The 27,417-nt window shown below is 42.1% G+C and overlaps 1 long non-coding RNA gene across 1 annotated transcript; it reads right to left on the reverse strand.

Annotated features, from left to right (window-relative positions):
- Window positions 1-1,784: 1,784 nt before the first annotated feature.
- LOC131821840 (uncharacterized) lies at window positions 1,785-27,417 on the reverse strand. Its single transcript, XR_009349995.1, has 5 exons — window positions 27,299-27,417; window positions 15,071-15,090; window positions 7,344-7,585; window positions 6,601-6,873; window positions 1,785-4,041 (listed from the first exon to the last, which is right to left on the reverse strand). It is a non-coding gene; the product is annotated as an uncharacterized LOC131821840 (long non-coding RNA).

The raw sequence follows: 27,417 nt of genomic DNA on the forward strand, positions 1-27,417 counted from the left end.
CTGCATTTAAGGATTTTTCTCCAACTATGGGAATGTCTTCTGTCTGCATGTTAGACAAGCTGGCAGCACTGGAGACTCAACATGACCCAGGAGCAGCACCTCAACTGATAACTGATGAGCGTTGATATTTAATCCCCCCACTTCCTCACCTCCCAGTTGGAATAACTCTCAAGTGTGTTCTTCTAGGTCCCCTGTGGTCCCCAGAGTAATTAAGCTCCAGTTGCTCATGGTGTTAGTCTGCTTGATAACACATTTTCTATTGGCTTTCTTCCCTTCCCTGCCTCACATCTTTGCTCTTCTGTTGATGTCTCCTGGGATCATCTCCTGAAAAAACTTATTTGTACTTGTATCCTTATCTCAGGGTTTGCACACCAGAATACATATTATATATTCTATATAACATATATATCAAATAGGTGTTGGAGATCTCATGTTCATGCAGTTCATGCAGATTCATGCAGTTCATGCAGATTTATCTCATTATTTTTAGCATTTCACAGTATGGAGTATGAATACATCTTATTTTATTGACAATTTCTCTATTGATGGAAATTTATTTCTATTTTCCTGGCTCTTCCTTCCCTCCCTCACTAACAACAAGCTCCTGTTAAGATTCAGTTTGCATCATGTCTATTACAATGCTGGTACTGCCCGCTCCCCCAAATGCTTAAGAAATCCTTCTGAAATGTTATGGCAATAAACTTTAGCACAACATGTGCTTGAGGATCAGGAATGGTTATGTGGATAATAGGATCATTTTCAGGACATGATTGTGGTGTCTGCATAACTCATGCTTCTTACACTTCTTAACTTAAGCTTCCATGGGAAGAATCCTTCATTCATTAGGGGTCTGTGGGTCTCAAATTCAGGTTCTGATGGGAAGTGAAATGTTGACCATAATTACTTTGGGAATCTAAGGAAGACAAAGTGGGCAGGGTAGAGATTAGGAAACCTACAACCAGGCTGAACATCTCATGTTTTGGCAGAGGTATTGGGTGTGTGAGGTTATGTGGGCCTTCCTTTCCTATCACCATCTTTGAAAGAGGTTCTGTCTTTGAAAATTTTTGAATTTAACGGCACCGGATTTAGATCCAGGTTTTAGTTCCTGCTCCATTACCTAATTGAAAGGGCCTTCACATGGTCATGTGGAGCTACCTTCTACATATGTAGAAACTGAGGCCCAAAGTTTTAGTGTGCTGCTTGAGGTCATACAGTGAGATGACAGGTTATATGGAGTTGGGGACATTTATAATGAGGAATGTTCTTGGATTGTCTTGAAAAGCATGTGGGCTATCTATGGGAAGATGATTCCAGATGTAAGCTCTGATAAACATTGGAATGATGTTGCCTTCCCTGGAGATGTAAAAAGGAAGACCTCACAGTGAAATGTGCTGGGAAGTTTAGACGTCATAGCCTCTCCTAGAAACAGGAAGTTAGACCAGAACAATTAATAGACAGATTTTTCTTGAACATCTGTTGAAGGTGGAAGGTGCAGAGGAGGTCATACATGGTCTCTACCCTCCTGAAGCTTATGGTCTACTTGGTAACACAAAATGTTGTCATCAGAGTGACAGCTCAGAGGCTGCAAGTAGGGCTGACTTATCCATTAGGCACAACAGGCACAGTGCCTGGGGCCCATGAAAATGTTTTAATTTCTTTTAAAATCAGAAGAAAAACTTCTAGGTCGAGGAATGTGTTTGGATAGCTAATACTCTAATATTCATCTTAAAAACCATTAAATCATAAAACATAATTTTTAATGTTTTTGTATGCAAAAAGGGGCATCAAAATACACACACACACACACACACACACACACACACACACGTAAAATATATTTGTCTGCTGGGGCCACCATAACAAAGAACCACACACTGGGCAGCTTCAACTACAGAAATGTATTGTTTCACAGTTCTGGAGGCCAGACATCTAAGATCAAAATGTCAGCCAGGAATGGTTCCTTCTGAAGTTTGTGAGGGAAACAACCATTCCTGGCCTCTCTCTTTGGCTTGCAAGATGGCCATCTTCTTCCCGTGCCTTCACATCATTTTCCTTCTATGCAAATCTGTTTTTCTTCACATGGTATTCTTTTCATAAATCACCAGCCATATTGCATTACGACCCACTGGAATGACATCACCTGAACGAATTACCTCTATAGCTACCCTGTTTCCAATTAAGGTCAAATCCTGAGATACTAGAGATTAGGACTTCCACATATGAATTTTGGAGGGGACACAATTCATCCCATTATGGGTTGTGACAGTAACTGCCTGGGGTGAGGTGGTCAGTGCAGGAGGGAGGGTAGAAAGCCCAGAAGCTGGAGGACAGAAGACGAGGACCTCAGGCATTCTCAAAGGATGGGACAAGGAGAAGAGGAAAGAGAAGATGGCAGACATGTAGAAAGAGACAAGGTGGAAATTGCATGATCAAAGGTCTCAGGTGACAATGGAGGGCATGAACTTGGGGGATACATAGGGGAAGTCAGTTTGTCTGGTATTAGGGGAGTAGCAAAAGGAAGGTTGGAAAGGGAGCTGTAGCCTTTGTTCTGGAAAGCCTTGAACACAGGCTAAGTGGGAACACTGATGCTATGATTTCTGAGTCTCTTCCTTCTTTTGTCTACCTGAACTAATCAGCTTGGTAAGATTAAGAACCCGAAGGTTCATTCTTGTTTTAAAGCTGTTGGTTTGCATTGAGATTATTGAAGCTTATTGAAGATGATCAAGCCTCCAAATTATTGAAAAAGGGAGTTGACCTATTTCTGATAACCTTGAAATATTAATTAGTCTCCATGTGTTATTACTTAATCAGCCTCTATTTCCTATTCTAAGGGCATGGCAAGAGAGCAAAGAAACCATAGCCTGTCTCAGCTTTCAAATAAAACTCAGTCTCTTTGGAAAAACATCTGGGACTAATGTGGATACTAAAACTGTTACCTCACACACACCAGCTTCATTTGCTCTTTCATGAAAAAAATTTTCCTCTTATGGTTGCCCAGATCCACACGTCTATTATTCAGGATCTGATGTAGCATGGGCACCATTTGTGACCACATCCTCTGAAAACCACTTTAAGTGGGTCCGGAGTCTTTAAAAATAGGCTGGGCTCTGGCAGAGCTTGCAAGCATAGGAGGGAAAAAAGCAACAGCTTAGCTTTTTTGAAAATAGTTTTAATTTTAGCCCTTCTTTTCTTACTTATATGCCCTTACAGATCTCAGGATATTAGTGGAACTAATATTCTGAATTTCTTATTAAAAAAAAAAAAAACACACAACATAGATTCAAACCGACTGTCTGATTTAAAGTCGTGGATGACAAAAAGCCCGTTTTCTATATAGTTCTGGTCTCCTAAAAGTACTTAGCTCTGTGTTTTCTTGGCAAACCAGTCTGTGGGGCTGATTGAATCTCTCCACACGGTGACAGGACTTCTTCTTAATTATTTCAATTGTGACTCCTGGGACACTTCTGAGCAGTAGTGTGTTTCCATTCAGCGGTGACATTAGAGCAAGTTGCTTCTAAATGGCTGTCAAGCACGTTGCCATGGCAATGGAGCCCGGCTGGTCATCTGGAATGGAAGTTCTTCAAGTTCTGCCGGTAGTCATTCTCAGACTTGGTGTGCCACAGAAAGACTTATCTGTCTGGGTGTTTGTCTGAAACACTCACTCCCGGGACACCGCCCTCCCCCAAGCGTTCTGATTCAGGAAGTTTGGGGATGACGGTATTTATAACCATCTCTCCAGATGATGACCGTTCAGGTGGGCCATAACCTCATCATCAGAAAGACTGCACGCAGTACCCCACTATGACTGAAGCCGTGTCCCCTACAGAGTGATGGTCTTCATCCTTGTTGGGTCAATGTTCAGGGCTGCCCCCTCTTTCAAGTCTTCCGAACATCTGCATTCTGCCTGTTGCAGGGTCATTATATGTGAGCGTCTGCCATGCATATGCTTTGTGTTTATTTTCTGCCTTTTCTGGGTAAGATTCCCCAGCTCCACAAGCAAGGTCGGCTGTTAGTAATTCTCTGCTTCAATTGGCAAATGACCTACCAAGGACATGCAATTGAAATTAGCATATGCATTCTGAGACATCTACAATTTCCTTCTGCCTACAACTTCCTGAATAGTTTATTAAGGTGTGTGTATGGGGAGGGGAGGTAAATGGAAGAGCTCATGAAACCCCTTTGAAAGACCAGCACCTCATCTGCATGAGAAAGCAGCTCCTGGGGGCAGGATTAGAAGGGTGTTCTGGAATTCAAGAGTTCTGAACCTTAGGGTTTTTTTCCCAAAGGGGTGAGGATCAAGCATGTTGGTTTATGTGAATGAAAAGAATGAATTCTTTGTTGAAAATAGAGTTCAGTATCTTTGCAGTGCTTGCCATCCACCCTGGTGACTGGGTGATTTACCTTTATTTGGTTCTTTGTAAACTTCTGGAGGGACAACTATTAGCTAACTATCAAGGGGTAAAGTTAGCCCCTTGTTAGTATTGACTTGGAGCAGGAGGTGGAGCTTCTCAGCCCCTACCATTGCAGAAAGTCTAGCAGAGCCGGCTCAGTTGGAGGAATATCTAGTTATCAATTAACCTCTTAACTTCTCAGCTTCTCAAAGGATATCCTAGATGACCCTTTCTTCTGTTTAACAATCGCTAATAAATTCAACTGCATTTATTCAACATGCAAATATTGAAAGCACTAACCAACCATGTCTTAGGCATTGTGTTAGAAGCTGCTATCTGAAAGAGAGATTTTAAAAAACCCCACAATATTTTCTTGGAAGTTTTGAGCCCCACTTTCTTCCCCGAATAGGTGGCTCAGACAGGACTTCACAGGGCATGTACCAAATACGCCTATTTCGGAAACTAAAACCCACACAAGACAGCATGGGGGCTGGTACTTTATTAGTTCCTGGTGAGGGTGGAGAATCACCTTTCCAGTTCTACTTTGCATTTTACGAAGTGGAATGATCTTTTAGAACCGCAAAAACTCTCATTAAAGTGCTCTCGATCTTAAACCTCTCTTCCGGGCTGAATATGTTCAGATGCCTTCATTTTCTTCCACTTGGTCTGGGTTTTAAACATTTTTCAAACATTATCGTTTCAAAGCAATTGAGTTTGCTGTCAATGGAGGCAATTTTTGCATGGAAAACACATTGCTACTTGGAAATTCAATAGCTGCAAAATGTAAGTGGGTAGTATGGAGAAGAGATGGTACCAGTGTGGGCTTTGGTGCCAGATACTTAAATTCAAATCTCATCTTGGCCAATTAGTAGTTGTTGGGAACTGAGCATGTTTCTTAATGTACAAGGCTCAGTTTTTCCCTGTGTGTGAGCGACTAGCTCCTTGAGGAGGATGTTGAGCTGATTAAATGGGTCACCCAGTATAAAGCATCTCGCCCATAAATGTCAGTTTCCTTTCTTCATTTTCCTGCTACCCCAAATAAGAACACTTAAGGATGGAAATGCATTAAGGGCAGGATGTATGTCAAAAGGAAAAGATGAGAGAGTTTTGGTCTTAAATGACCTTGATCTTTGGTTATTTATGGAGTTATCTCTTGGTTCTGAGAAGGTTTCCAATTAGGCTTCTAAAATGTATTGGCTATTATAACTAGAAGCAAAGCTGATCTCCTGTCTATTTTCTTCTCTGGGTCTGTCCATCCGTCACCCAGCCCTCCCACATTCTTTCTTTGAAATAAAATACTGTGGAAACAAGGTAGTTGGCCAGATGCATACTTTAAAGCTCTCATGGGGGACCACATGGTAATTCTTATTTAGGACTGAGTCTAAGAATCACAAGGGAGCTTTTTAAAACTTTTTAAAATGTTCTGGGCCCATCACAGACCTAGTAAATCCCATTCTCTGGACGTGGGGAGCTGGCATGGGAAAGGTGCCCAAGTGATACGAGTAGTAACCATTACTTTAGGGCAGTGTTTGCAAACTTGAGTGTGCATCAGAATCACCTAGAGGGCTTGGCTCTCCCCATTCTCCACTTCATTCCCAGACTCTGATTCTACAGATCCAGGGTGGTGGGGCCCCAGAATTTGCATTTATAACAAGATGATGCTGATGCTACAGGTCTGAGGATCGCCCTTGAGAACCACCGAGGTAAGGCTTTCTTTGTATTAATACAGTGGGAACTCGGTTACAACCTCAGCAGCCCTAAGCAGATACAAATAAATGAAGAAATAAGCCCCTTTAAGTCAAGTTGAAAGACAACAATTGTCAAAGACAATGGATGGCAAGGTTAAGAGGTGAAAATGACTGTCTTCAATAATGTGGATATTTTCGTTTGTTATTTTTATGATTCTGATGCCAGTGGCTTGCAGAGAAAGTAGACTTTGCACCTTACTAGTGAAGGTGGGCTATGAACAAGCAGTCAGCTGCTTCTGGAAAGGTGGGCAGCCTCTTGGGGACTCTCCCCCTAACCTTCCAATGGGCTGCAGGGAGATTAGGCACTGAGTTTGACACTAAAACCACAGGCCTGGATGCCCTCTTATGCTGCCGGTGTGGGATGAGGTGTCCCTCTTACCTGTGCGTGGTTTTTTTTTTTTTTTTTTTAAGACTTTATTTGTATTTATGAGAGGTCAAAGAGGGAAACAATATATAGTTACATTTTTCGATGTTTTGGTCAGATCTCTATGGAAGTCTGCAACATGTGGCTTCCAAGCATCAGTCAGATGGAAGTGTGATTGTCAGGGTTTTCCTGTCGGCAGAAGGGTTAGGCTTCTTCGTGTAAAATATTATCTTTCTGCTTGGGAAAAGATCTTCAAACAATTCCTCAAAATATGGATTTTTTAATGGAGCTTGAAAGACAAAGCCATAATTTTCACGGAGACCATGGAGTTTTCAGAAGACATTTAAAGAGGTGGATGGAATGTTGAGTGCTGTAAAAAGAAAAGTGTAAAAGAATCTGAGGGCTGGTAAGCTGCTAGATCACAGGAAATATACGGAGGATGAGCAGAGTCTGAAAATTACATAGTTTGGTCAATTTGATTATCAGTGGGTGGATTATTTGGTTTGTTGATTATCTGCAACAAAATTTTAATCCCAATATGGTTTCTTTCGGCTAGCTTTGCCTGCAATTAGCTAGCATGTGCTTGGGGAATGCCGACACACTATAATATTAGCTAGAGGAAAATATAATCGCCAAGGTAAATCTGCAGCCACTGCAATGTGTCCAAAAGCCAGACGCCACTGGGTTTTATTTTGGATGTGGTTTTGGATTATTCAGGCTCTAAAAATGCAGATAATCAGAAGGGGAGTGAACTCTTCCCTCCCAGCACGCGGGACTTCCTTTTGATCCCCTTCCCATAGCCCTGCTTTCAATGGGCTCCCTTCCTGCTCAAAAACCTACCTGAGCATCCTGCGCTGAGAGCTGGAGCACCGGCTTTTCAGTGCAGGTGTGCGGCAAATGCCAGGAACCGCACTGGGCTTCTCCCACTATAGTTATTTGTAAATCTCTGCTGTCAATTTTAGGTGAGGTCTCCAAATGCCCCTTATGGGTCACAGGCAAGTATTGCTCTGTCCCCTAGGAAGCTGTGTACAGGTGAATGAGCAGAAGGTAGTAATGGACGGCCGCACAGAGTTGACGTTTAGCTATAAATAGAAATGCATTTTTCAGAGAAACCACAGTAAATTTAAATGGAAATTCCCCAGGAAAACAACTCAAACTTTCCCCAGGGTTCCTCCCTCCACCTGTTGGGATTAGGTTCAGCTGCATGTGACAGAAAACCCAAACCAAAAGAGCAGAAACAAATGTGAGTAAAATAAAATAAAATAAAAGTTAAAGGTCCATTTCTCTCTTATGCAGATAGTAGTTTTATGAAGTTATCCCAGTGAGGGGTTCCTGTCAGCTTGATGCTTAGCTAGGCTCAACAGGTGGAGTTCACCAAGATGCCTGCAGAAGCTCCAGTTTGTCTTTTAGCTGCCAGAAAAGCAGAAGGGTCAAGGAAGGGCATGTTCTTTCCCTATGGGGACCAATCTTGGAAGTTTCCCAGAACTCTTCTGCTCACACCCCACTGTCCCGAAGACTTAGTCATGTGAACACATCAGTGAGCCTGAGAAGTGTTGTCTTTATTCTGGATAGCTCTGTGCCCAGCTTAAAAAAAATGGTGGATTCTATTGCTAAGAAAGAAAAGCCGAATGGATATCAAGAGATAAATTAAGTCTCTGTCACACACTGCTTGTCTTTTATTAAGGGCAAAGCAAACAGACTTCCAGGAGGGCTGGTCTTCTATTACAGGTCGCCCTTATGGTTCAGAGGAAGAGAAAACCTGTTCTTTCTCTTTGTCTCCCTTCATAGTCTCTCCAAGTCCCCCTCTACTCCCTGCCCACCTTTCCCGTGGCCCTCACCTCAAGAAGCTGCTGTGATGGACCACTTTGGACGACTCATCAGGATAAATTGTGCAAGTCTTTGAAATAGAAAAGAAAATTACTAAGTGTTTCGTCTAGTGTACCTTTCATGGTTATCCCCACTGTTCACTGTCATTGAGCTTTTCTTTTCTTTTCTTTTCTTTTTTTTTTACAACTCTGTAAGTTGTTGACAACTGATAAGAATGTGAACTATTTTTCCCCCACAGGAACACAAATTCATTGTGTCTGGAGGAATGCAATTGGTTATTGGCTCATTTTGCACATCTCTGTAATTTTGTCTCAGGATTCCTTTTCTGCTTATATATGTGTGATGCTTTGAATTCTTTTTGGAATAGGCTGTAAGAATTCACTGATTCCCTTATTAACTAATGAGTTAAACCTCTGACAGGAGTTCAGTTCTTGGGTGTAAGAGAGTCACAATTATACCTTCTTTAAAAAATTAACCTTTAGGATTCTTGAGCCTGATTTTGTGCCTGGTGTTTTGGTATATTCTGATGTTCTCAGTCGTCTCTAAGCACCCCCACCCAACCTATTCTCTGTGGGTTTTTCCTGTACGCTGTCATATTTAAAAAAACAAGCCTTAAAAGGCAGCATCATTAATAACATACTAATGGCAACACCATTTACTGAGGGAGGATTAGCTGGATGACACACACACCTTCCTCACCCCACACTGGTGAAAGGAGGGTGATTATACCCATTTTACAGGTGTGAAAACCGAGGTCTGGTGTGGCTCAACATCTTTTCCAAATTTCCATAGCTACAGAATGGCAGAGACTTGATTTGAGCTCAGCTCCAACTCCAAGGCCAGTATCTACTTCCCAGTTCCCTAAGCTCCAGTGTTAATGGCCAGAAGTGACCATTGCACCTTCCCTTTCCGGGATATTTACACAGTAATGGAGAATTGTGAGACCCAAAGTTTAACCCAAAGGGATGGCTTTCTACTAGTGGGATTTCAGACTTTTTTGGGGCTGAGATACTTCCTTGGGGCACAATTCCAATCACTCCACAAATTATTCCTTGCCTATTGAGCTTCTGAGTATAACTAGCTTTGCTGGGAGTGGTGAGTGTTGGAGACAGTGGAGTTCCAACTCTCTTAGACATGGGACACACAAAAGTAGGAGGCTCTCTCTTGCTTGCTACTCATCTCACAGAGGAAGAAACCAAGGGCCAGAGAAACATCTCTGACTTTCGGCAGGGGTGGATCTCCCTGCTAGAAGAACACTTGGCAAGTAAAGGATTTAGAGGGTGTGACACAGTGATGAGGACCCAGGAGGAGACAGCCAAGGAAGTGGAAAGTGTCTGAGATGTGGATTAGAAACTCTGAGGTTTGAGGGCTGATTCTGTTGTGCGTTGCTGGATAGGTAATTTTAGCTCTTTCCCCCTAAGGGCTCTTATCTTGAAAATCAGGGAGCTACGGTTTCTGAGATCTTTGCAGTGCTAAAAATCTTTGAGTCTATGAAACAAACACATTGGATTTATTCATCACTGTCAACTCTAAGTCTTCTTGCCTGTGAGGATAAGTCACATATCTCTTTTGTTCCACCACCACACTGGCAGTGTTCACATAATTACCTTCTTTGGTCCTTTTAATAATTTCTGGAGGACATCAGGAGATTATTCCCATTCCCATTTTGGAGATGAAAAACAGAGGTCAAGAGGTTCAAGAATCTACCCCAAAGGTCATATTTGAATTTCAGGGTTCCTACAGGTGGATTTTTGGAGCATTTTGATATGTCAGAGGATTGGGGACCTTTTTTTTTCCTAAAGATTTTTTTATTTATTTGAGAAAAAGAGAGTGAGAGAGCAAGCACGAGGCGGGGGGAAGGACAGAGGGAGAAGGAGAAAGAGAAGCAGACTCCTCACTGAGTAGGAAGCCCCACACGGGGATCTTGATCCCAGGACTCTGAGATCATGACCTGAGCTGAAGGCAGATTCTTAACCAACAGAGCCACCCAGGCGCCCTGGATCTGGGGCCCTTAAGAAAGTCCCAAGTCCTCAATGCTGTGATGACAACTAAGCATGCTTTTTGCATGTGGTTTCAAACATTTCAAGAAATGATTTGGAAGAATTCTCTAGCTAGGAGAGGAAGAGTTGGCTTCATCCTGAAAATGGGATTATGAATACCCACCTTGCCTCTGCCTTCGGCTCAGGTCATGATCCCAGAGTCCTGGGATCAAGCCGGGCATTGGGCTCTCTCAGCAGGGAGCCTGCTTCCTCCCCTCTCTGCCTGCCTCTCTGCCTACTTGTAATCTCTGTCTGTCAAATAAGTAAAGTCTTTAAAAAAAAAAGAATACCTACCTTGCAAGGGTGTTGTGAAGATTAAATGAGATAATGCAGGTGAGACCCTTAGGACCCAGCTGGGCACACACTGGGCACATCCAAAGATCTGCTGACATTATTCATAATACTGTTGTGTTGGAGGTATTACTGTTCAGTAGTACTACTGTTCAAATATCTGAAAAGATATTTGCTCATGATACCTATCAATGAGGATGTCTTTGCCAATAGGCATTCAATTCCAGCACTCAGTATCAATACAATAGCCCTATGAGTATAACTCACTTATCTCTAATTTAAAATCAAATAAAATTCCTCTGGAGCAAAACAATCAGCTAATAGCATACAGAATATAAACACGATCATTGACTTGGGCAAGAGGCACATCTGTCTCTTTAATTTAAGCTGCTGGATTTGATGGCGTGTTTAGAGATTTTTTAAATTTATTTTTATTTTTTTAAAAGATTTTGTTTATTTATTTAATTGACAGAGACAGAGAGAGAGTGAGAGAGGGAACACAAGCAGGGGGAGTGGGAGAGGGAGAAGCAGGCTCCGAGTTGAGCAGGGAGCCCAATGCGGGGCTTGATCCCAGGACCCTGGGATCATGACCTGAACCAAAGGCAGACGCTTAATGACTGAGCCACGCAAGCTCCCCTAGAGTTTTTTTTTTTTTAAGTACTTTTCATTTTTAGCATAAAACGAATACATTCACAAAGTAAATATTTCAAACAGAATAGGACTTTATAAAACCAAAACTGCTGACTAGACTATTTTTTCCCCCTAATCCACCTCCTACCCTTCAGAAATAACCCTGTTGGTCATTTCTGGAATCTTCCTAAGAATTGTTGGTGAATCTAGGTGTACTTATCTCTACATCTTCTTCGGAACAAAGCTAACAGGATTGCATTGTATTGTTCTGTGCTTTGGTTTTTTCCTCTTAAGAATGATCGTGGACTTTATTCTCTATCTGTTCATCTCTCTACATTTAGTATTCCAGGTATTAATATATCATAATATAGTTAATCTGTCCCTTCCCTTTGGTTACTCAGGTTATTTTCCTTTTTTCTTCCATCACAAACCACACGATAGTGAACAGCCCTGTAATGAGGGCTGTGTGTGGACTCAGCATTGCGCTGCCAATCATTACAAGATGCACTGGGGGCTTGAAGTTCCCCAAAGGACCAGCTGTGACCATCACAATGTTTATACTGTGACCAAAAGCAGTGACTACTGAAGAGAATGTGGAAGACCACTGCATTGCTCTTATTAGCATGCAAATATTTATTGGGATATTTATTGGGATTCTCCTTGAACAGAACAGATTGTCTCCTTAAGCCCGTATGGGTCACAATGTTACCATGAAACAAAAGAAGGGATTTGAAAGGGCTCTTGTCAAGTCAAAAGTGCTGTACAGTTGACCAGTCCTGTTCTGAGCAGCATTGTTTACTGGTTACTAGCATGTTCTTTTGGGATGAGGCTCACTGAGCCCCAAAGCCAAGGGCTCTGTTCCATCCTTCTCCATCAACCTTCTCATCAATCATTTACTGAATATATTCCATTTTGCCTACACAGTGGGTCCAGGTTGGGTTCTTTCCAAACCCTTCTCTTCCCCACTACTTTCTTTCAATATGCCATCCCATCTGGCCATAGGGAAGTCCTTACTGTGTGCTAGGCACCATTAGCAGTATAGTAAGTACACAGTCTTGCAAGGTATGTAACACCTCCCCCCTTTACAGGATGAGGGGAGAAACTGCGGATCAGAGGGGTTAAGTGACATCCACAGGGATTACACAGTCTGTATTTGGTGACCTGGGATTGAAACCTAGATGTAATAAACCCCTAAGGCCACGTGTTTACTTCTGTATCAGCCGCCTGCTACCTGGTCTCTGTTAAGACTCATTTCTTCCCCTCTGGTTAATTTTGCTAGATTAGGGTCTGTAAAATATCATTTAAAAACAATTTTCCACCCAAAGCCTACAAAGACCTACTTCCCAAAACCATGCTGATTTTCTCAATGAAATGAAAATGTTAATCTTTGAACTCAGAACCTTAATGAACTTTCCAGAAAAATTGTCTGCCTGTCTTTGCCCCTCTATCACTGCAGGGAAAGAGTTTATTTAGGGAAGTTATAAGGAGATCTTTTGAGTCAGACTGACACAAGCTCCCATTCCTATTCTACCACTTACTAACTGTGTGGATTTGGGCAAGTGAGCTAATCTCTCTCTCTTTTTAAAAATATTTTATTTCTTTATTAGAGAGAGAGAGAAAGAGAGAGCAACCGGGGAGAGGAGCAGAGGGAGAGGGACAAACGGACTCCACACTGAGCATGGAACCTGATGAGGGGCTGGATCTCATGACCCTGAGATCATGACCTGAGCTGAAACCAAGAGTCGTTGGATGCTTAACCAACTGCACCACTCAGGTGCCCCTGTTTAAACCTCCGTGTCCTCATGCATAAAATGGAGGGACCATACTTATATTATCCAGAATCCTTACAACCCTACTGGTTACAAAAAGAGTCAGGGAGCTATTTTTCTGTTATTCTGTATCTAGCTCAAGACTCTGCACCTGGTGGGCGAGCCATGACAGCTACTGGAATGAATGGATTGAATGAAAGGTTTGTTAGGTGAAATAAGCTAAGCAAGGGACCGCCTTGAGAACTGGGGGATGGTGTGTGTTTGTCTGCTGGAGGGACTGTGATGAGGAAGAAGATGTGGAAAAGACAGTAGTCTCCGAGGAAACACATTTGAACAGAAAAGCCATTAATGATGGTGCCTGACCCCCAATGGAGAGGCAAGGAAGTCTAAGAAAGAGGCATTGGTACATGTGGCTCCTCCTCGGCATCAGACAGTACTTGGGCTGATTTGTTTGTGCCTATCAGAGAAGTACGGTGAGACACAAGCTACATTCTGCAATCCCCATGACACAGTACGCACACGACTGAGGTCTCAACATTAGAGTGCTAGAGTTTGATATCCTCAGGAGGGATGTTATAATAAAGGTATGTTACTATTTAAAGGATTTTTGACTGATGTTCACTGTGGTTTCTTTACATTCTCTGAAGGCTTTTATTTACTTACCCGAGAAAGTTAGGGCCCATTAACATTAAAAACACATTAAAACATTAAAACATTAAAAACACTGTAGTTTCAGATTGACCATCTAAAAGTCACTTGACTGGGGGTTTGATGCTTCATGAGAGTGGGGTGAGGGGAGGGGAACAACAAAAAACAGCAAAACAAACAAACAAAAAACCTCTGAGAGATACAGTCCCACCAATGTGGGATTGAAAATTGTTCTTTGTGTTATTATTTCACACCTGGGTCAGATCCGTGTTTGCCCAAACTGAAGTTTCCCTACATTTCTTTTAGACTTTTGTCTGTGGGAGTATATAAAATGGAGGGAGAGGCAGTGTGGCCTAGGGAAACAAAATAAAGGAGCAAAACAATAAAAAGTAAGCATGATCGTAAAATATATGAATATGTTCAAATTCAAATGATATTTTAGAAATAAGTAAATTTAAATCTGTGAGGAATAAGACAGATTGGTGCAGAAAAGCAAAACAAAAGAACAAGGATAGTGAAGAAATAGATCTGTTCATGTAACACCCACTGGTGTAAATGTTTGCTTCTTGGTATAATTTGAATAAAAAAAGCATAATATGATTTATTCCATCTTAAATAAAACCAAATGGCATTAGGGATCTCCCCAAGGAAGGACTTCAAGGGCATGAAAGGAGTTGTCCTAGGACCTACCTGCACAGGATACCAAGAATGTCTCATTGTGTGTGTGTGTGCACGTGTGTATGTGCATGAACACGTGTGTGTAGTATGACAGGCATATAGAACACTCCAGAAAGGGGATAGTGGAAACCTGGGTGGAGTCCAGAAAAGGAAGAACAAATGGTGGGGTGTTGGTGTTGGTTGTATATACATCTGTAATGTATGCCTAGGTTTTTGAGAGCATCTGAGGGTTCTGCAAATGTAGCATTTCTCATTTAGAAATCAATAAACATTGGCAGTTTTGCATTTCCTCCTTTCTGTCTATATGCAGTGATTCTCAACCTTAGTTGCACCTTGGGGTCATGTGGGCAAGTTGCATAAAATAGGGTGCGTTATGACAGATCAGTTAAATCAGAAATTCTGGGAGCTGGAACCTGGGCAGTATTTTTTTTTTAATTTCCCAAGTGATCCTAAAGCATTGTGAGAGTTAACCATTGGCCCAGAAGTATTGTTTAAAGTGCAGTGCTTGTAACTTCAATTAGGATTGTAGCCAGCAAACTACTTCTGGAATTTAAGGGTTCTTAGTGGCCATAAAGCCCTGAGACAGTCTTTAGATAACAGCTATGTATGGGTTTTGGTGATCCAAGTAGGAATCCTGGTTCCATCACTTACTATTGGTGAAGCCTTGAGGAAGTGCCGTACTTACCTGAACCTCAGTTGCTGCACCTGTAAATTGGAAATAACATTCATTTCATGGTGTCATTAAGAGGATTAAGCAAGAGAATGTACATATGCACAAATTATCTGGTACAAGTCAGCATTTGTTCCACACTTTCCACTCGTTCATCAGGCCCTGCCCCACCCAAACCAATGAAGATGTTTAAGACATTTATCAAATCTGCAGACACAAAACGGGGAACTGTAGCCAATGCAAGAAATGTTAGAATCAAAATTCCAAAAAGGATTTTGACAGGTTGGAAAGATGGCTGACACTTGCAAGATAAATGCAGGGACTTGAACTTAAAATTTAATAAAAAATATAGAGTCATGATTTATACCAGGACAGGATATGAGAGTAGTTCCTCTACACAAGGTCTGAAGTTTCACTGACAGATTTAATAAGGGGCAGCTGTGTAGTGTGACTGCTAAGAAACCTGATGTTGTTGGAAGTTGAATGAAGAGAAATGTGGAATGTCGGTCTCAGGACTGAATCTGATTTTTTTTTTTAAAGATTTTATTTATTCATTCGACAGAGAGAGATCACAAGTAGGCAGAGAGGCAGGCAGAGAGAGAAGAGGAAGGAGGCTCCCCGCTGAGCAGAGAGCCCAAAGCAGGGCTCGATCCCAGGGACCTGAGATCATGACCCGAGCCGAAGGCAGCGGCCCAAACCACTGAGCCACCCAGGCGCCCCCTGAATCTGATTTTTAAAAGCTCATCATACCACAACATATACAGAAGACCTACTGTGTGCCAAGCTCTGTTCTAGGCTGTGGGGATACAACCTCTTTGCCTCCTTGCAATTTAAATTCTATGAGGAGTAGGGCTGAAGAGACAATACACAAATAAATAAGTTATACTAGCTATTAGATAGATATAAGAGCTTAGGAAAAAATCAGCAGGGAAGGCAGAAAGGCAATGTTGTAATTACAAGGGGTTATTTGCAATTTCAAATAAGGTGACAGGAGCTAGCTTCATTGACATTTGGATAAAGATTTGAGGGCATTAAAGAATAAGATGTGGGGGAGGGGAGCACCTCAGGCGAAAGAACCATGAGCACAAAGATCTGGATGGAGGGTGTGCTTGTCTTATTCAAGAAAATGAAAGAAACCCTAATTGGAAAATTGCATTCAATCCGGGGCCTAATCTTTACTCTTTTTAGCTGAGTATAAAAGTAAAATATTTGGAAACAAAGCAACATGAAAAATACAAAATAAACTAAAGACAGTATAAATCACCCACTATTCAGGTATTCTTGACATTTTGGCATATTTCCTTCCAGGTTACAAGTAGACTGACATGCAGAAGTAGCAGAAAACAGCAAAGTTGAATTGAGATTTATTTTTTAGAGGCTCTTCAGAGCTCCATTTCTAGTTCCAGCGACTCTGTCTGTACTCCTAGAGTGTGGCATTCAAATTTGGGCCTTAGCTTACTTTCAAATTACTACAGGTCAAATGTAGCCTCTGACATTGCTTTCAAATAGTTGAAATTGCAAATGTTTATGCTACAGATCCTTTGCATTCAAAGGTGGATAACTTTTAAAGACAGCAACTTTGGCAGATAAGAAGTGTCCTCTCGGAGCTTTCATTATTATGGGCATTGAACATTTTCCCCTATGTTTATTGCCCATTTGTAATTCCCCTTCTGTGATTTTCCTGCTTGTCAATAACCCTTTACAAAATGTGCCACCTCAACTAGAGTGCTTCTACGAGATGCTGAGCCAAATGGCGAAGACTCTTTTTGTTATAGGTTGCAACCTTCAGTGGTAAGTTGTTACCAAAAATGACTGCAATGATTCCACCCAGGCCATGTGCCCTTTTGTAACATGATTTTGCCTCTCCTTTTACCAAGAGGTAGAGTTGATTTTTCCTCCTTTAAATTTTGGCTGGCCTTGCAACTTGACAGTAGAACATGGCCAAAGTGACGATGTGACTTCCTGGCCTAAGACTTCAAAGGTTTAACAGCTTCTGATTTTGCCCTTTTATGAGAGAGTTGCCACAAAATGAAACTCAGGTTGGGTGACTGAATGAGTGACCAAGTGGAGAGAGAGAATCCACATGGAAGAGAATCCAAGTGCCCACCCAAGAGACAGCACCAGTCATTTATTAAGGAGTGGGACTTCAAAAATAGATGGTTGAGTGGGCCCATCTTCTATCCTCCAGGCCCAGTGGAGTCACATGGAACAGTGAAGAGCTGTCCTGTTGACCTGTCCAAATTTCTAACCCACAGAATAAAGAGTAATAAAAATGGTGGTTATTTTTAGCCACCAAATTTTGGGGTATACAGTCATAGATAATTGACATGTAACAAATGTGGGAACATGGAATTTTTACTGTTTTCCTTTGAAGTGCTCCCATTGGGAAGCAGGACTAGACTTTTTTTATGTTGCTCTAAAGAGCAGAACTAGAACCTGCTCCAGGGAGGAGGTCACATGGAAGCATGTTCTTAGCTGGATATAAGAGCTGACAATAAGTAGGTGCCAACAATGGAATGGGTTATTTTGCAAGGTAGTGAGCTAGCTGTCCCTGAAGATAGTCCTAGAGAGCCTGGATGACCACTGATCAGAGACACCCATTATGGGGACCTGTCAAGTCCCTTCAAGTATTATGACTTCACTAGTGGGTGAAGGGGAAGGGAAACTGGATGCTGGGATTTTTAGTCAAATATGATCACTAAAAGTTACTCAGAGATGAGTTTTCTGTTTGTAGAGTATCTTTATTTTCCATCTTGGGTTCTTTTACTGTTAAATTTTTAATGAGGAGCTCAAAATAAAGGTAATGGTCAAGATATTAGGATGGCTTAATTGTCATAAACATGGTGATTTGGGATAATACAATGGACAGTACTTTATCTTGCTTACATTTCTAGTTTCTTTCTTTCTTTTGAGAATCCAGTGGCAGGATTTGAGCCCTTCCCCACTCTTCACCTCCACTTTTATATGGAAGACTCCTATGAATTTAAATTTTTTAAGAGAAAGACAAAACATTCTTGAATGATAATAATGATGAATGTTTGGTTACACAACAGTCTGGTGAACTATTCATCTATGTTCCAAATGAAGGACCAAGTTTTGCTCACCAAGAAATAATATTTGTAATATACATAAAAGCACATAATAATATGTGCTTTTAGAATATCTCTGCATTCTTTCTTCCCTTCCATTCTCATTGCTACAGACCCTTCAGAATACAGAGGTAAGAAAATGCTTAAACAGAAATCTGTAAGCAAGGTCTTTGTAAGTCATAAGTCAGAGGCTCCCTGTGCCCATAATGGCATGTTAGAAGAAAAAAATCTATGACTGTGGTTGAAATAGTCAGATGGAAACTATAAGCTCTAAAGAGATTTCTTTGGCTTCTACAGTTCTTTACAGGAGTCTGTGACCCTGGGACATGAAAGGGAGAAAATAAATATTTCTCAATTCTAAGTAATGAAATAATATCACCCATACTTTGAATTTCCAAGAAAATGATAGTAATATAAAATTTGGAGCCTGTTTTCAAGGTTGGAAGGAAGCATGAAGTAGCTACCAACTTGGCAGATCTCAGTGTATATTGATGGAAAATTACGATCTATAATTATTTTCAGGCTGGGAGAAGGGGAAGAGTAACATCTTCATTAGACATATTTAGGTATGAACTCCATAATTTGGGTAAGCTGGTTGAAGTTTAATGAACTTATATACCTAAGCCAGGTATGGCTGCCTTGGTTCTTGTCAATACTTTTGGTTGTATGGGACTGTTCTTCCCTTTAATAGAGAAAAAAAGTCCAAGCTTTTATGAAACAAGTAACAGCATGATAAAATTTAACTTTGAACGAGCCATACATGTATGGATATCAAGTTTCCAAACTAAAATATAAGACCAAAATGCAATTTGAAAATGATACTGTTAAGTTTGGGTAAGAATGGATTCTTAGAAGGTCCACCCTCCTTGGTAGTGAATGGGAGAGTACTGAAATGGGGGCTTTCCCCCTTAGTCAATCCTAATGAATGGCTCTTCTGTGGGATGACTCAGAGTGTCTGACATGTGTTTCATTCAGTTGGGGATATAGTACCTGGGGCTTGATCTTCATCCGAGAAACCTGGAGCTGTTTGCGGTGTCAAGATCAGGGTAGCTATGCTATCCTATCAAGGGTTTGGTGGGGCAAGGGATGGGATAGGATGTATATGCTTATTTTAAAGGAAATTTCACTCTAGATAGAAGCATTCATTTTAAACTTTTCTTACAAACATGCGTGTGAAGGAAGAGGACCATATGGGCCAATTCAAAGATCTACCCTTGAGAGGGACATTTTATAGGGAAATAGAATGGCTAAATAATAATTTTTGGTACAAAATATGACAGACTGGTTTAAGATCACTAGACTCTTGACTTATAGTCAGCTATCAGTTACCTTGGTAGGTAATTCATTTCTTAGAGCCAAGACTTAATCCCATTGAGGTTTTTTTTTTTTGGAAAATTGTTTAAACATTCTTCAGAAAAGGGATTGTGAATTATATTCTATTAAAAAAAATTCTGTCCCAGATTAGGTTTGAAGGAAGTTTTCTTTTACTTGCATTTCTTAGTGACTAAGGAAGTAATCACAAGTGGCCCCAGAGTTCAGAGATAGAGCTACCTGAAAGAAAAGAACTGTGAGGGGCATGGAGGGGGGACACCTGGGTACTCAGTCAGTTAATTATCTGATTCTTGATTTCAGCTCAGGTCATGATCTCAGGATGGTGAGATTGAGCCCTGCATTGGGCTCTGCACTGAGCATGGAGCCTGCTTAGGATTCTCTCTCTCCTTCTCCCTCTCACACTCTTTCTCTAAAATAAATAGTTTTTTTTTTTTTAAAGAAAAGAACTGTAGGGAATGTTGCCTGGTAATTGATGTGTAAGAAAGAGTCATTTTCAAACATCTGCCAGGACCAAAGGGTAGAGAGTAAGTTGTTTAAGTAAGATTTTTCTACCTCTACCTACCACCACCATCACTGTGGTGTATAGTGTTCAAATATGGCTGCCAATCATTCCTCCCATCTCTGTACACACTTCTGGCTCTGCTCACTGAGAGGTAGAGTCTGTCTTTTCTTCCTTTGAATCTGGGCTGGGATTGTGACTTGCTTTGACCAATAGAATTTGGCAGAATTGACTCTTAGCCTTTAAGAGGACTAGTGGATTGGACTTAATTTTAAAACCCAGAAGCCAGGTAAGAAGTCTGCGTATCTGAAAGCCAGGGTGTTTTGAGAAAGCCCAAGCTCACCATGTGGAGAGGTCACATGGAGTGAGATGTCCCTGCTATTGCCACCATCCCAGCTAAGGTTCTATTTTGAATGTACCAGCCTCAGCAAAATCAGAACGGCCCAGGTGAATCCAGGTCAGAAGGGTAGGTGCGGGGAAAGAGAGGTAATGTGCAAGTTGAGGAAGTAGACCAGAAGTCACCTTGCATACCTTCCCTTTGTAAGATTCCAATCTGAAGCCCTAGCTGGGAAAGCAAAAAGTTACAAGGCTAAATCAAGTGCATGGTTTTGCCTCCTGTCTTGGACTGGACATTCTAATTTTGCAATTGAGATTCTTTTGTGGTGCAAAATAAGCATAGGACTGTCTTTTACCTAAAAGGGAGCAGAAAATTCATGGGCCTGCAGACATTTTCATTCAGGGGCAGGGAAAGTCACTCCCACTGAATTACCATTAAGAGGGAAGTGTGAGGACAATCTAACAGTAAAGTTGAACTTTCATTATTTCATAAATTATGCTTGATCAAAGTATACTGATCACCCTGCACATGGCCAGAAGCCCAACAGCCCACTTGTCAGGGAGAAGCTTACCTTTTCCTGAGTCTAAGACACTGCTCCCATTTCTTGGCAGCCCTGGGTTCCTGACTATCATTCTGAGTTCTCTTGCTATTGCCCTTTCTGACCCTTCACTGAGGATCCCCAAAGGAAAAGGTCTCCCTTTCCCCAATTTCCCAGAAGCATCATCCACCCAAGGAAATTCTATATAGCAACATTTTAATAGTGTCAGCTACTCCAGTAAATGACTTGAAATTAACTCTTATAAATCCACATTCTTAGTACTCTTAGGCAGTGGGAAATTCCCAGTGACTGCTGCTTACCTTGGATGATCTCATCTCTCTTCTGTGGTATCCAGCCTTGGAACACCCACATTTCTTCTAATTTCTAAAGAAGAAGAGTTCAGCTCCTCTTACCTATCCCAGACTACTTTCCAGATTAACAAAACGGGTCTTTAAACTTGTTAAGGCACCTGCTACACACTGCCTTAGGCACACGATAATGGCCGACTAATATGTATTCCTGTTCTGCACCGGCCAGGCCCACATGTTAAGTCCCATATGTGTACTCTACAATGTGGACATTGCAACAACCCCAGCGTCTCATTTCATAGTGAAAAAGCTGGGGTACAGAGAGCTAAGTAAAGTGTTCAGGTCACACAACTGGATAGCTGAATTAGAACTTGAATCCAGGGCTATAGGGTACAGAGGCCAACAACTCAACCATGGCCCTAGCTCCACCTTTAAAATGATAACTCTCTCTTTTGATGATGCCATCCTTAGGTAAGACCTCACTTCCCAGTAGTCACTGTTGAGAAACTATATGCACATTATTTGTCCCCTGTTTAGAACTAGTACCACAAGCGGCTTGGAGTTTTCCCCCTTATTTCATTTTTATGGGTACTTTTCCTGAATGTTGAGAACTTATCATTTGTTTTAATTTTTTAAATTTGAATATAGTTGACCCACAATATTACATTGGTTTCAGGTGTACAACATAGCGATTCATCAAGTCCATACATTATGCCGTGCTCCCCGCCAAGTGTCGCTACCATCTGTCACCACACGATGCTAGTACAATACCATTGGCTATATTCCCTGCGCTGGCTCTTTCATCCTCAGGGCTTATTTATTTTTATGTTTAATATAAAAATGTTCAGTGGCAGTTGATTGAAATTATGGTGATGTGGAATGGTTTGAGATGGCATTAGGAATTTGATACTTCGATCCTACCACAATCTCTTGCTCATACTCCTGAGATGCCTGGAGAAATCATCCTCCTGGGAAAAAGCCAAGAAACGGCAAAGCAGTATTTTCTCATGAGCTGTGGCTTTGTCTCCAAACCTTCACTCTGAACTCCAGTGATTTCTACCAGGCTTTGAGGAGCTAGCTAGGGGCCTAAAAGTGCCTTCCTCCAAACTATAGTCTTACTCCTCAAGGAATGAAGGGCATTCTGACTCCTTCCTGAAGTTCCAGAAGAAGGAAGGAAAATTCTCTTTCCTTCATGTTCCTTTACAAATATATGCTCAGTGCTATTGACCTGCTGGGCAGTGCAGAAAATGTCGAAGACCAAACTCCATGCCTACTGCCATGCAGTTTATAGCCTAGTGGAGAGACAGACATTAAACAGCATAGCATGCAATGATGAGAATCATTTATAACATGTGCTCTGAAGAACAAGGATAGGATGGGATGGCCACTCTGAGATCTTGGAGGTGAGCAGGAGCCAGGCAGGTGAGGGTCAGGGTGTGTCCCAAGCCAAGAGAGTAGTAAGTGTGAAGGTCTGGCATCAAGAAAGGGTTTGATGAGTTGCAGGCACTGGGTCTTAACAGCAGATATGGGGCAAGTGGCATATCAAATGATATGGAGTAGGGCCTTTGAGACTATGGTAAATATGAGAGTTATTCCCCGCCTTTTGATAACCAGACCCAGACCCAGACTCTTGCCTCATTCTATATGGTCCCAGTGGGTGTTGGGCAGGGACGTCACACAAGGTAGGCCAATCAGAGTGCACGTCTTGAGGATTTGAATGTTAAATAGAGTGATCAAGGATGGAGAACATTCAGGGCCATTGTTCTGAGCGTTTGTGTGAAGAGGTTTTCTGTAAGTTTCTGAGATTCCTAGAGCCCATGAATCTCCTGTCCTTTCCAAGTCCTGCTTGTTCAGCTTTTCCTTTAATTCTGGTTGAAGTTAGGTTTGATTGCTGTGACTCGCAACTAAAGAGACCAAATGGTAAAATCCTCAATTATTAGTAATCAAAGTAGATTAGGAAGCCAGCAATGTTGACCTTTAGAGGTTAGCATGGGCCAGACACGAGGCAATGTATTTTAAAAAATCACTCTGGTCTCCTTGCTTCCTCTTTTGCCCCCTTCCCTCCTCTCCCATAACCCACTATGAGAGCCTTGTACAGCCCAGGTGAGTGTTGGGGTGTGTTCAGCCTAGAGAAAGGGCAGAGAAGTCATAGAAAATGAGACAAAGGTGAGAGCCCACTTATTTCAATGCCCTGCTGTAGGTAGGAGAGAGAACTTGGTGGCCTGCTCTCTCTCTCTCCTGCCACCCTCCCAGCACAGGTGGTCTTGATGTGTCCCATCTTCTGAGTGGGGTACCTGAAAACCTTAATACACAATGATTCCATCAGCTAGAAACGATGATCCTCTGAGAGTCTTGCAATTCACCCAAGCAGATCAGTACTCACCCTTGTGTGTAGAATGAAATAAAGGCCTTAATTTGGATATATCCTTTCAAAAGGAATGAAGTATGGAAGAAAGGTGGAGGCACTGCTTGTCTTTTGAAGTCAGCAGGGGGTTTCTAGAGAGTGGTGTCAACTCTTCTATTTGCCCCTGCCTGCTGGGAGGCAAATTTCTTCTCTGATTCTAGGCTTCCCAGGCTAGATGGTCAAATTTTTAAGCCTCCCAGGGAAAGGCTGCAATAAATACCCATGACCAAAAGGAATCTGTGACTGAGGGTACAGAGGAATTTGTGGTGGAAGAAGAATTTGCCCATACAGCAACCTAGTTCTGTGAGGGCTGAGTTCTCTGGACTGAGGTAGGATCTGTGGACTTCCTTGGTCAACGAGAATAGTCCTCACTGGCTTGGTTCATGGCCATGAACAGAGGAACACACATCATTCTCGTTGAAGTTCCAGAGTAGGAACTGGATAGACAGAGGATTTGAGTGGGTTGTTTGTCCAGGAAGGTCCCCCCACTGAGAGTGCCCTGCATTTCTTGCACAGCCCATAGATTTTTGCCCTCAGCTCTTCTCAGACCCTGATCCAATTTTCTGTGGACAGAACAGGGACACAGACACAGAGCACGCTACTAAGATGATGGTAAGTTGGGGTGGAGAATCATGGTTGGGCTGCTGTTCTCTATAGGTGTCTGAAGGACCTATGCATTCTCAGAGCCCTTCTGGGTGTCCTGGGTGGGCACCAGTTCCCATCTTCTCCCTGTAATGTATTTCCAGTCAAGTTCTTGGCTATGCAGCAACTCCCACTGTCCTGTCCCTTGCATTACAATCTCATTGTTTTAGTACAGAACAGGGCCGTAGAAGCCGTCTAGATCAGCTACTCCACTTTATGGACATGGAGACCAGGAGTACTATAACCTACATATTTTAGGATAGAAGTGTCATGGCCAAGTCCTGAAGAGGAAAAATGTGATTGTTAAGGTCAATTTGAGATGGTTATATAAATGGAGTCATACCATATGGGTTGTTTTTGCATCTGGCTTCTCTAACTACAAATGAAGCTTCTGAGATTCACCCACGTTGTAGTGTGCATTGATGGCATGTTGCTCTTCATTGCTGGGTAGTATTCTGCTGTATAGACCCAGTAGCACATCCATTCACCTGTTCATGTGCCTGTGGATTGCCTCTGGCTTCTGGCTATTTTGAGTAAGGCCACCAATGAGCATTCTTGTACGAGTCATTGGATGAACATATATTTTTATTTCTTTGGGGTAAGTAGCTAGAATTAGACTTACTAGCTCAGAAGACTTAGATTTTAATACCAGCTGTGCCACTAATTTGTTGTTGCTTTAAGCAAATTATATACCTTCTCTGTGCTTCAGAGGACTCATTTATAAAAAGAAGGGGTTGGACTATATGGATCCCTGTGAGCTGTTCTCCTTAAAGCCTCTACATTCTGAATCTGTTGGTTGGGCGGGGAGGGGAGTAAACAGTGAAGGGTTGAGTCTCCCCCTTACACTGCCCACATAGCCTGACTAAATGTCGAAATGTTGACCTTCCCCATTGGAGTTTATTTGAAGAGGGAAGTGTTTCATGATTCAGAATGTTTAAAAATCATTGGCCTACATAATCTCTCAGATTCCTTTGACTCTAAAATTTTTGGAGTTGATGAGAGAATTTGCCTTCTTCCAAACTTCCATGAGTAATGTTCTGGGAACAACATCTAAGATCACAGAAGAGCCAGCTTGGGTGAAAATTACCTCTCTTTTCTCTCTCTCTCTTTGGCAGAAGGTGAAACTAAACTGTAACTGAGCTGAAATACAAACTCAAAAGAACATTGCAGACTTCCAGTTCAGACGAGATGGTATATGCATATTTCTCCCTGCTCTTCCTTGCTAAATGTGATTACAATCCCTGCAACTCTAATTCAGAAGGCAGCCAAAGGAGAAATCTTAAAGGTGGTAGGAGAAAGAAACTTGTTTGGGACTCCCAAATTAAAACCACAATACAGCTTCAGGGCATTGTAATGTCAGTCACCCCCACTCAACAGAAGAAAATGACCAGGCCTGGGGTTTCCTAACCCATACCCTAGCAACAGAAGACACCCAGCTGGGCTTGTTTCTCTCCTAGGTCAGATGGAAGTCCTTCTGACAACACCAGGCAAGCCCAGAACCACTGGTAAAGGAGTTCATTGGGGAGCAGTAAGTGGCAAGGGTAAGGCTATCCTTCCTCGCCCAGCCTGAGATTCCTCTCTTCTCCCAAGAGATACTGAGAGATGCCTAAGCAGGCAGCTCCAGCTAGAGAGATCCCAACCCAAATGGCCCAGCAGGCCAGGTAGTCTCTTTGTCCGCATGGGCTTACGACTCCCCTCCCCCCACCTAGAGACACCTGCCTGCCTGGCCTAGGGAAACCCCTCCCCACCCAGCAGCCCGTAAATAAAACAAAACAAAACTGGAAAATCTCCATAGAAAAATAAACGTTTTCAAAAGAGAGGATATACAGATGGTGAATAAACACACGAAAAGCTGTTCATATCATTAGCCTTCAGGGAAATGCAGAATAAGCCCACACATTAAGATATCACTACACACTTATCAGAATGGCTAAAGTAAAAAATAGTGATGATACCAAATAGTGGCAAGGATGTAGGGAATCTAGATGTCTCATGCACTGCCGGTGGGAATGCAAAATGGTACAGTGATTCGGGAAAACCATTTGGCAGTTTCTTTCATTTTTTTAAAAGATTTTATTTATTTATTTGACAGGGGGAAAGAGAGGACAAGCAGAGGGAATGGCAGGGGGAGAAAGAGAGAAGCAAGCTCCCCGCTGAGCAGGGAGCCCGAAGTGGGGCTCAGTCCCAGGACCCTGGGATCATGACTTGAGCTGAAGGCAGAAGTTTAACCAACAGAGCCACCCAGGTGCCCCAGTTTGGCAGTTTCTTAAAGAACTAAATGTGCAACTACCATATGACCCAGGGATTGTACTCTTGGGCAATTATCCCAGAGACATGACAATTTAGGTTCACCCAAAAACATGTACATGAATAGAAACTTAATTCATAATAGTCCCATACTAGAAACCCAGATGTCTTTTGGCTGGTGAAGACTTAAATAATTTATAACACATCCATACCATGGCATACTTCTCAGCAGTCAGCAGGAAAAAGGAATGAACTATGGATACAACTTGGATGACTCTCCAGAAAATGATATTGAGTGAAAAAAGCCCATTCCAGAAGGTTATATACTCTGTGATTCTATGTGCTTAACTGTTTTGAAATGACACAGTTTTTAGAAAGGAGAACAGATGAGTGGTTTCCAGGTGCCAGAAATTAAGGACCTGGGTGCGGCAGGAGAGAATATGGTGGAGGGGGCCAGAAGGAGGTGGGTGGGATCATGAAAGGGCAGCAAGAGGGATCCTTGTGGTGACGGAATGTTCTGTATCTCCACTCCGGTGGAGGTCACAAGGACCTGTGCATGGGGTAAACTGATATTAAAACAAAACACACTCACACACAAGTGAGCACAGGCAAATATGGGGAACTCAGAAGACGATGGCTGGATTCTATCAATGTCACTGCTCTGGTTGTGGCATCAAGCTATAGCTTTGCTATAGTTACCCCCTGGGGGACACTGGTAGAGGCTACACATCTCTCTGTATTACTTCCTAAACTTGCACTTGCATCTAACAATGATCTCAATCAAAAGTGCAATTAACAAGGGAGGGCTTTTCAAAAACAAGGCAGTAGATGGTGAGTGAACACATACCTGGATCCCCGGAAGGACAGATGTTTGAGGGAGTCGGGGTTGCTCTTCATTTCCAGAGAGCACAGTGACTGCGGAGGTCTCCTTGTCAGAATGTGAGATGCTGGGCTGCCACGGTTTCT

This window comes from Mustela lutreola, chromosome X, assembly GCF_030435805.1.
Source record: "Mustela lutreola isolate mMusLut2 chromosome X, mMusLut2.pri, whole genome shotgun sequence".
NCBI classification, from domain to species: Eukaryota; Metazoa; Chordata; class Mammalia; order Carnivora; family Mustelidae; genus Mustela; species Mustela lutreola.